Below are 10,712 nucleotides of genomic sequence, written 5' to 3'. Positions count from 1 at the left end.
TTAAGTTTCGTTATATTTTATTACACTTTAGAAGATAAAGACAAATGGGGGCCTCTGCATGGATGTCATTGTAGAGCAGTGCGATGTGCTCAATTATTTAGGCTAGCTCCAGAGTAGGCTAGCTCCAGAGGCTTAGTAGGCTAATGACTGACGCCGCGAATACGGACACGGCCGTTTATTATTATTGATTATCATTATTATTATTAGGAGGCCCCTCATTGGTCGAGGCCCCTGGGCTGAAGCCCAGGTAAGCCCCTGCATTAAGGCGCCAGTGTTTGTGTGTGTGTGTGTGCAGTGTGTGTGTGTGTGTACTGTATGTCTGTAGTTGCTTTGCCATATGTATGAAATGTGAGGAAACGTTGATATGAATATATGAAAGTTTCCTCATGGTTGGTGTGTGTGTGTGTGTGTGTGTATGACGTGAGTGAGAGAGATGAATAAGTGTGCTGACAGCGTAGCTTCTGTCAGTGAGACGTGCCTCTTCATATCTCATGTGAATGAAGCATCACTACAGGGATGTATGTGCCTCGACTGATCTATGCACTTGGCATTTTGGTGATGTTTCATGCTTTTTAATCAGGAGCTTTTGCATCTGTGAGAGTACATGTGTGTGTGCTAGAGTATGTTCCTACTGAGAGTATTGGAATCAGAACGTATGAAGTTAGGAGCTACTTTATTTTCTTTGTGAATACGGGTCCTAATCCACTAGACCACCACCTTAAATGTTGTAACAGCGATTGCAGGCCCAAAAAAGGCCCAAACATAAATTATCACTTTCATCTAATCTGTCTTAACGATCCGCTAGCTGCCCGCGCCATAAGCAGGCTGTCAAAAAAAACGTGTCTATAGGCAGCCTAGGCTCCGAGATCTGTACACAAAAACAATTGCTAACAACTAGTGTTGCCAACCACTTAAAGGCAAAAAAAGTGTTGCAACCAATAACCGACAAGATGCGCGTTCAGGAGAGTTTCAATTGCACGGGAGGGAGGGGGAGGGAGTAGCGAGCTAGCTCTCTGTTTTGTTTGAACATCAACAGAAGTGACATTACCCCGCCATCGCTGATACAACCTTTAAGCTTTTGGGATGCCACGAAATCTGTGAAATGGATGTCCAAATGACTATTAGACACAGACTATGCCTTTGAGTCACTCATATACTCTGGCCATACTCAGTGACATTGTATGTTGTCATAGAGCATGATATTATCTAATTACAATAATTATCTAATTATCTGGGGGGTAGCCGTGGCCTACTGGTTAGGGTTTCTGGCTTGTAACCGAAGGGTTGCCGGTTCGATCCCCGACCCAGTAGGAAAAATGTGGGAGGGGGAAGTGGTTGAGCACTGCTCTCCCATGTCTACATCCACAGCACTTGAGCAAGGCACCTAACCCCTCACTGCTCTCCCATGTCTACATCCACAGCACTTGAGCAAGGCACCTAACCCCTCACTGCTCTCCCATGCCCACATCCACGGCACTTGAGCAAGACACCTAACCCCTCACTGGTCCCCGAACACCGCTGTAGAAGGCAGCTCACTGCTCCACGAACACCGCTGTAGAAGGCAGCTCACTGCTCCGGGTTAGTGTGTGCTTCACCTTACTGTGTGTTCACTGTGTGCTGTGTATGTTTCACTAATTCACGGATTGGGATAAATGCTAAGACCAAATTTCAGTCATGGGATCAAAAAAGTATATATACTTATACTTAATATAAACACTTAACAGAAAGGGTCAATACACTGGGGTACTGTAGGCCCAAGTATAACCCTGCAATGTTTCAGTCATTACTAGGCAAGCCAGCAGAGGCTCCTGTGTTTGATCACTGACGAGCTAAATAATTCCAGAGAAATGAGACACATTAGAGTCCTGAAAGCGATACCGACTGCATCATTAGCTGTGTTTTTATTAACAGTCTCATGAGAAATAAATTATGGCACATAAACTCTCTTATTTAATATTTGACTGCACGCAGATAGAACCTCCATCCATCATTAATGTTAACAGCACTACTATAGGACTCTGAATATTGATATTGATACTGATACAGATGTCATTAACAGGTTAATGTCTAAGCATAACACCATGCCAAGCAAGTACAAAATGTCTTATCTGTAGGGCCTGAAAAAGCTGTCACTTCTGCAATACTGTCCTTCCACAAAGAATAGTCTAAGTGGCGATTTTCATACTGTATTGCGACTAATTATGAATGGCATTTTTAATTACATTAATTCCCTGAGAAAAGGAACTGAACTGATTGCGCTGACATGCTGATTAGGTATGTTTTGGATGGGAAAAAAAGTTGTTTTTCTCTCCCTTTTGTCAATCAAATCAACTCGCACTGTTGAATAATTAGGAGAATTGTTTCCATCGACTGCCGGGAGCGTACTTTGGCGGAACCACAACGCATCACTCCTAGTGTGGTATAATTAGCTCTCGGGGAAAGGTGAGAGGTGTGGAGAGGCAGTTCACGCAGAGATGATCAATAAACTTTAATCCACTTTATTGCCCGCTGACAACTTTATTGTTGTCTGCGAGCCGTTACTCACGTTTGCATGTGTCTGCTTTGACCCGAGTTCATTTCTGATTGCAATGAGGCGTGCAGTAGGCTGCTTTGTGCAAGGCCCACTCCCTAGTTTATGCATAAAAGCTCCGATATAAAAAGCTCATAACCTTTTTAGCTGGGAACGGCACACATCTCACACAGTTTAGTGTCAAAAAAAAAATCTCTTTTTTAATGCCTTTCTACTTTGAGATGGAATTGGTTTAAGGAACATTTCCACTTTTTAATTTGTGAGTGTTATAGTGAAATAATGGAGAGGAAATGGGTTCTTTGTGCCTTTGTGCACCAGCGGTTAATGATGGGAATTACTCAGCCCCAGCTTTGGACTCCCCGGGTTCCAGTCGTACGTCAAAGCAAGCCGTCCACGTCTGTAGGGAAAAGGAGAGCATTTCAGGTTTTCACCCTTCCATGCTGTGTGTGTGTGTGTGTGTGTGTGTGTGTGTGTGTGTGTGTGTGTGTGTGTGTTTGCGTGTGTGTGTGTGTGTGTGTGTGTGTGTGTGTGTGTGTGTGTGTGTGCACCCTTCCATGCTATGCATTTCCTTAACTCTGAGGGAGAGACATCCTCCGGGTGAAATTACAAGACGCCTGAAAGGCTGCCAGTATTCTTTCATTTTTATTTGACCAGCAACGGTGAAGAGGTTAAACGACCACTGGATATGCAATTTAATGTGATCGAGCTTTGTGCTATTTGGCTTACAGGATTTAAGGGCAAGGCCTGGAGCTGAACAGCAAATCTCATCAGTCTTGGAGTGCACTGGAACCCTCAACAGCTATATTTACTGTCCAGCATTTTCATTAAACAAAAACAACAAATAAACAAACAATGACAATATTCTGGCACTACTCATAGTCCCCTGCCCAGAGCAGAGCCTTGGGACAGGAAGGAAAACAACCACGGCCACAGGCCCGGACACCATGCCAACGCCATGGCAACTGGGACAATAACAATACCCAGCCATATTATAAAGTCAACAAGATGAGGAACGATATTTTTGGGGATCACTTTAACAAGGACTTTTCAGGACAATAGAAACCTGGCAGTCAATCAGATTTCACTGAATTTTAGGAATCACCATTATGGACATGAAGAATATTCTGGAGAGTCTGTCCTTATCGTTGGCCAGTGGTGGATGTTCACATAGGTATAGCTACAGTTGTCTTTACGGTTAAAGTTCTTGGTGTGGATGGGCCTTGATTGTATACAATATTAAGCACATGCTTAGACCATATACTTACTCACTATTGTCTACAGCAGTGGTTTTCAAAGTGGGGGCCGCGAGGGGGTGCCAGGGGGGCCTCAGCAAGTTAGAAGGAAAAATAAAAGCAACAAATAAATACATCTGAAAATGTAAAATATACATTTTACTATGAGGGTTGTTACAATGTCATTTATAATAATTTGTCACATTATCTGAACATTATATTTTTCATGATTATGACTGGGAATAAATGTAGATAACTCTCATATAGCAGAAAGCCCCAAATGCAATTTTTACACACTGTATGCTCCATCGCGAAGTGCTTGTGGCTAAAATAATTATTAGGATTAGCTTAATGTATTTTTATATTTGCCGTAGTATTGTCGATGGGTTTAATAACACATCAAGGGGGTCCTTGGCCAGAACCTAGTGGTATTTGGGGGGCCTTGTCATGGAAAAGTTTGGGAACCCCTGGTCTAGAGAGTATAATAAGGGATATAATCTCACTCAGCCAACAGTGTATATCATTGTCTATATCCAGGCCATTTATGGGTAAGATCTGAGTCATAACCATTTTGCCATAAGGTCGAGTGATGCTTTCAAGTTCAACACACAGTTAAAACCTCATGCACTGAGATACCTGCACTGAGAGTTGAAATTATTCAGAGGGCCGTAAATGCATTTGATGGTTATGCACCAGATGCCCATTCTCTCAGCTCATACTGTCTGAATGGACTGAATATGACCAAACACACGAAAGGACACAGGGATGTCATTCCCCCTCCCAGCGTTGTGTAGGAAGGACAACAGTGAGGCCAGCAGCAGGCTGAGGGGACAAAACTGGTCAAATTGAGTCTCATCATATTAAATACACAACGGCGTTCCAGCCGGGGCTTGTCGTACAGTACAGTAGGAGTGATCCCATTTGAAACAGATGCCTGAGCAAATCAGTGAAATAATCTGAGGATTAATTGAGCAAGCAAAGCGATGACCCTGCTGGCTGTAGCAAGGAAACGTGAATTGTTGCCGAATTGAAGAGGAATCATATAAGCAAGTGTGTAACATGGCTCTACTCCCAGGTCCCTCAATACATCCAAATTCATTCACCAGAACCGAAGCGTCACAGTCACAATAGAAACTAATGATGCATTGAACTGAGCACTGCGACTTGTGTAAACTTGATTTCTTTTGAACAACAGCAGTCAATCTTATTAAAGACTAGATGGAAAAAAAACACAGTGCATTACATAAAAAGTGTTATACAAGAGATGGAGTATCATATATATTTCCCCAGTAGCAACTCTCTGTCTCATGACACTGCTAGGGAAATCTGCCTGTTGACACAAGCCAGCTCAGGTCAAAGTCCTACTACACATTTGGGGGTGTTCGTACCACCCTTGGTCCAGGTGCCTACAGGGACCCGGGTTCGAGTCTGGTCATTTCGATCGCATCGCGCCTCGCTCTTCCCCTTGCTTTCTATCACTCTTCACTGACCTCTATCAATAAAAGACAAAAGGCCCCCCAAAAATATTTGGTAACACTTTACTTGACAGTATCGACATAAGAGTGACATGACACTGTCATGACACATGAACCCTAACCTAACCCCAATCCTAAACTCTAACCCTAATCCTAACCCTAACCCTAACCCTAATCCTAACTGTAACTTGTTATGACAAAAACCGAATGACACTTAATGACAGAAACGTTATGTCATAAATGTTTATGACATATGTTTATACTGTCAAGTAAAGTGTAACCAAATACTTAACAGAAAAAAAAAAACACTAAATAAACCAGCTGATCCTAATCAGAGCAACCCATTCAAGCCAGGTAGATCAGCTTATTAGTAATATCACCAGTGTGGCAGCACTTATATTTTCTGAAGCCTGGACTGGACGTCCAACTCTGGTGTGTGTGTGTGTGTGTGTGTGTGTCCGGTCTGGCCCACATCAAGGCCAGATCTGGCCTGGACTCAGAGTGGCACAAGGAGACACAATGTACAAGAGGGCAGTAAGTAGCTCTCCCAACACACAGTCTGACACCCAGGAACAAGCCCCCCTGAGTACACACGCATGCACGCACACACACACACACACACACACACACACACACACTCTCTCACACACACACACTCACACACACACACACACACACATGCGCATGCCGCGAGGTCCCTGATAAAGGCGGAATTAATAATTCAGGCCGATCTTAATCTCGACAGGTCACAAGGTCGTTTCCCCACTGACGCGGCTCAAATGATTACCCAAGCAGATGAGATTACTTTCTCTGTGAAAGATGAGAAGAGGACAAAGACAATGCTCCTCCTCTCCTCTCCTCTTCTCCTCCCCTCTTCTCTTGTTCTCCCCTTCTTCATCCTTGGAGGGATGTATCATCAGTCTTCTGTCAGAAGAAGAACTTCTGAAGCACTGTAGCTAATCTAAACCTATAGCGTGCGCACACATACATGTACCCACACACACACGTACCCACACACATACACAGACACACACACACACACACACACACACACACACACACACAAACACATACGCCCCCCCCCCCCCCCCCCACACACACACACACACGTACCCACACAGTTTACCTGAAGTGAAACTTAAGGTCATGAATGTTCACCTGAATTAAAGGCTTTGTGTATCCATAGGGAAAATAATGGACCCCCCCCACCCGCCCCCACACACACATACACACTGAGGTACAAATCTAAAACCAGACAAAAACTTTGGAGTTAAGTTTTTTGCTTTCCACTTTTTCCACGCATGAGCATTAGGCATCTTCAGTAATTGGTCTGGATAAAGTTCAAGAATATAATGAAGTTAATATAGCAGGTCTGGGGTCACTGTCTGAAATTCTTAATGTTTTCTTCATTAGATAATGAATACAGGCTTGAATTATCAAGCAATCAGTATTAGTATAATACCATGGATTAGTGCACTCTTAAAACAAATGTGTTGCCCCTATCTGGACAACAAGATGTATTGAAAAACAACACAAGTTGTGTTATTTTCAACACATATTGTGTAACAAATAAAAAAGGAATCAACACAAACTGTGTTGTCCTTACCTGGACACAGAGATGTGTTAAAAACAACGCAAGTTGTGTTGTTTTCAAGACATTTGTTTTAAGACTGCACTGACAATGGTTTACAATATACAGTACATGCTCTCTTAGCTAGGAACCATAAGAAATGTGCTAGAAAACTCCCAGGACATCGGACACTGGGAAGTAACCTACTTAGATGATCATTTTGGGTTCCTGCACACCCAGGATACCTTCATCATCTGTATTTATGCTGCAAGCACAAAGAGCCAAGCCATTTACCAACAGTGACATTTAGCTCTGAAATACCACTCTGTGCGTCAAGCACCCTGGAACCTTCCAAATGAACTACATTTGAACAGAAAACACTGAACTTTATCAGAAGATAATGATGGAATATATCTCTGTGAATATGATAAAAAAGTGACTTGTTTCAAGACTACACTCGCATTGTTTTTTTAACACACCTCTGTGTCCAGATTAGGACAACACAGTTTGTGTTGTTTCCTTTTTCTATTTGTTGCGCAATATGTGTTGAAAATAAAACAACTTGGGGGCGCTGGCGCAACAGGCTGCTGCACCCATACCATGTACCGGTCCAAGTGCCCATGGGGACCCAGGTTCGAGTCCGGCCTGCGGTCATGTCCTGGTACCACTCCATCTCTCTCTCCCACTCCTTCCTGTCTATCTTCACTGTCCTATCCTAATAAAGGCAACAAGCCCAAAAAAATAACACAACTTGCGTTGTTTTTTAACACATTTCCCTGTCACAGATATTGACACCCTGGTGGATGTAAGATGTGTTTAATTCTCACTCCCACAACTTGATCAGAAGAAATGAAGGAAACAGAAAAGAGAAAAACATTGGAGAAGTAGAAAAGCAAAGAGAATAAATTCTAGCAAACAAAAGCATGTCATAGCTCCCTGAGTCAGTCAGGAAGGACGTTTACTTGACATTATGTGAAGATGTGCCTGCAGGAGGATTTCTGACCCAAACCAATATACAGCAAAATAAAAGTGAGAGGATTTATAAAGAAAATAATAACAAAAAAATGGAAAGAAAAGAAAGAACCTGACCTTTCAGTGCTGACAATAAACAGAGAAAAATGATCAAAGAGAAAGGCAGCTACCTACACTCTGCAGAGAGATGGATGTGGAACATCTAATCTAACCTAACAGAGACCTGGCAAATAATAACTAACTTCAGATTTGAACTCTGCTGGCATGCTGTTTGTAGCGGGAGCCTGCTGGTTGGCTGGGGAGCTCAAGGACCAACAGGACGGCCAGATTCTGAATGCAACCGACCCCCCCACCCACCCTCGTTGAAAAGATGGAAGCAGATGTAACAGCTTAGCGGTTCTGACTAGAATCCCACAGAGAACCCAGAAATGTTCGGCTCCACAGCACTGGCAGCACTCATGTACAGAACCTGATGAAAGAGAAGATATTTTTACCATGAACATTCAAACTCCAATAGCAACATGCAGGATTAGCATGGCTGTACTGAATGTCGGTATGGACATGATTTGTTGTTGACACAAGGAATATCATCTTTCTGTTATTCAGCGTCACATCAAAAAATGACATTTATGATGAAACAGTTTTATACACAGTCTGTTAATTCTGCAAAAATATGACTGCTCACATTGAAACTTCACTGGTTTGGTCTCTGCCAACAAAAATAGCTCTTTAACAAAAGTTATACCTGTTGCTATAGGAACAATAACATATTCTCAGTCTAGGTCTGTGAAGCAGAGGGCTATAAGAATTGAAACGGTACAGTCTTGTTAAAGATGGAATCAGCACCCATGGGAGATGACTTGTCCAATACAGTTACATTAGCAGAAACGTCTGGTCCCTCTTGTCAACAGGAGATGCTGAAAATTGAATTTGGCCTTGGGTCAAAACAGCTCCTGGAAAGATTTGAATGTGCACCATAGTATCTACCCTCTAGGTCTGAAATATAATGCATGTGATAGATCAAATCAATGTGGAAGTAAATGATTCCATAAATACCTCATTGTAGTTGATCTTTATGTGGGGTCACACTACTGTGTAAAATAAGCCATGACATGCCATATATTTCAACTGCCAAGAATGTGGCGGTGGATTTGAGGAAATGTCAAGCTGACATTCTGAGTATACTGTAAGCTCCGGGACACTGGGTTTTAGAAAAGGTGCTATCAAGCAAACACGGTCACTTGACAAATATCAACAGAGATCTCGATATCCCTCCCCCACCACCCCCACCCCCCACGCCTTCCAGCCAAGATGTGAGATGATCTCTCACATTACTTTGATTTGTTTTATTCATTTTTCTTCACAAGCTTCCCCCTTTTCTCTCTTCTGTGGACCCAGAACTGGAGAGCCACACCGCCACAAAAATGTTCCATGGTCCTCTTCCTTTATTTCTATCCTTGAGATGTAGATAAAAGTGGAAAATTAAATATTAATATGGAGCTAGCGGACCAGGTTCCAAATAGTCATTAATCTTGGCCTGCTCTCCGAGGAGAGAGACCTGGAGCTGGGCTGGCGTGGGGGTGAGGGGCCGCCGAGAATTAATCTGGTCTCGCGCCGGAGATTCATTTGTGAGATAAAGGGGGTTAAGTAAACTGCCGAACGGGATGGAAACAATGCCACTGTTTAGTTAAGGGGGCTGAGGTTGGGCAGCATGTGCAAACATGGCAAAGGTAAACCTGAGTGTGACTGAGACAACCCCCCCCCCACACACACACAACTGCACACACTGTTCTAGATCCTTCTTCTCCACGGCTTTGTTGAATGACAGGAAAGAAGTAGAAAAAACGTTACAGCAGTCTCGCTGGCTTATTATACTTGCTTTCCCATTGGTCTGTAACTTATGCAGAACCTTCTGTTTTTTTTATTTTTTATTTCTTCTATTTCAACCCTCTGCCATTGCTTTTTCTCTTTTCTTTTTCTCTCTTTTTTTTTCTTCCAGGAATAAACTGAAGCCATGTGGGCTGGCGATTAGGCGTTAGGCACATTTATCAGTTTCCAAGGGTGTCATTATCCCCCGGGGAAGTTGTGCTTTCGCCGTGCTCTGACAGGTGCAGGGCAATTTGGAGATTATTTATAATGATGGCCCCACCTCTGGATGAGGCGTCGCCACCGCCTCTGCCTCAGAGGCAGGAAGTGCTCTCTTCTCTCCCACTGCACGCTGTGCCGCGCCGTGCCGCATTAATGTGCCACTTCCTGTTTAACGGCCTCGTCCAAACGCACAGATGGATGAGACGCTCCGGCATCAATGCATTGGGTTCACAACCACAAACTCCCAGAAATGTGTTCTAAAAGGTGGTAAGAAGGGGGGGGGGGGGGGGTCTGCCCTCATCTTTCCTGCACTCCACTTGATGTAGGTTCCCCAATGAATGCTACGACGAGTAACTGTGTCATTGCATCGACTAAATGATACTGAAAAGTAATTTAACTTTGATATCCCCTCCCTCTCCACACACAAACTTCATCAAACTAAACTCACTTTCATGTTTTCACCATGGCTGTCTTATGAACTTGCAGGCTCTTTGTTTCCTCTTGTTTAACTCCCAGTGGTGGCACCGCAAGATATTAGCTCTGATGAGCTTCCTATTGTCTGTCTCTGGTGAAGCTGGCCTGAGCTCCCTAGTGTATCTCATTCCCAACAAGTGACACTGCTCCCTGAAGACACCGCGCCCTACAAGAGAGCAGGAGTCTGGAGGCAGATGTCTCCATCGAAACAGATAAGAGCACACGCCCGAACACAACCCCATTTGTCTGTGCAACGTTATTGGATTTACAACTATTATCAGCGTTAGCGTTCCCACAAGGCACCGGTCTCCCGGGCGAGAGGGGTCCACTTGACGTGATTAAAGGAGCTCAGATGGGAGTCTGGGTCCTGA

General features: G+C 43.6%; 1 long non-coding RNA gene across 1 annotated transcript; it reads right to left on the bottom strand.

Annotated features, from left to right (window-relative positions):
• Nucleotides 1-738: 738 nt before the first annotated feature.
• Nucleotides 739-7,113, bottom strand: LOC121693676. Its single transcript, XR_006025552.1, has 3 exons — nt 7,102-7,113; nt 1,549-1,552; nt 739-887 (listed from the first exon to the last, which is right to left on the bottom strand). It is a non-coding gene; the product is annotated as an uncharacterized LOC121693676 (long non-coding RNA).
• Nucleotides 7,114-10,712: the final 3,599 nt, after the last annotated feature.

Source organism: Alosa sapidissima, chromosome 19, assembly GCF_018492685.1.
Source record: "Alosa sapidissima isolate fAloSap1 chromosome 19, fAloSap1.pri, whole genome shotgun sequence".
NCBI lineage: Eukaryota > Metazoa > Chordata > Actinopteri > Clupeiformes > Clupeidae > Alosa > Alosa sapidissima.
This window is presented reverse-complemented; position numbering and strand designations above follow the sequence as displayed.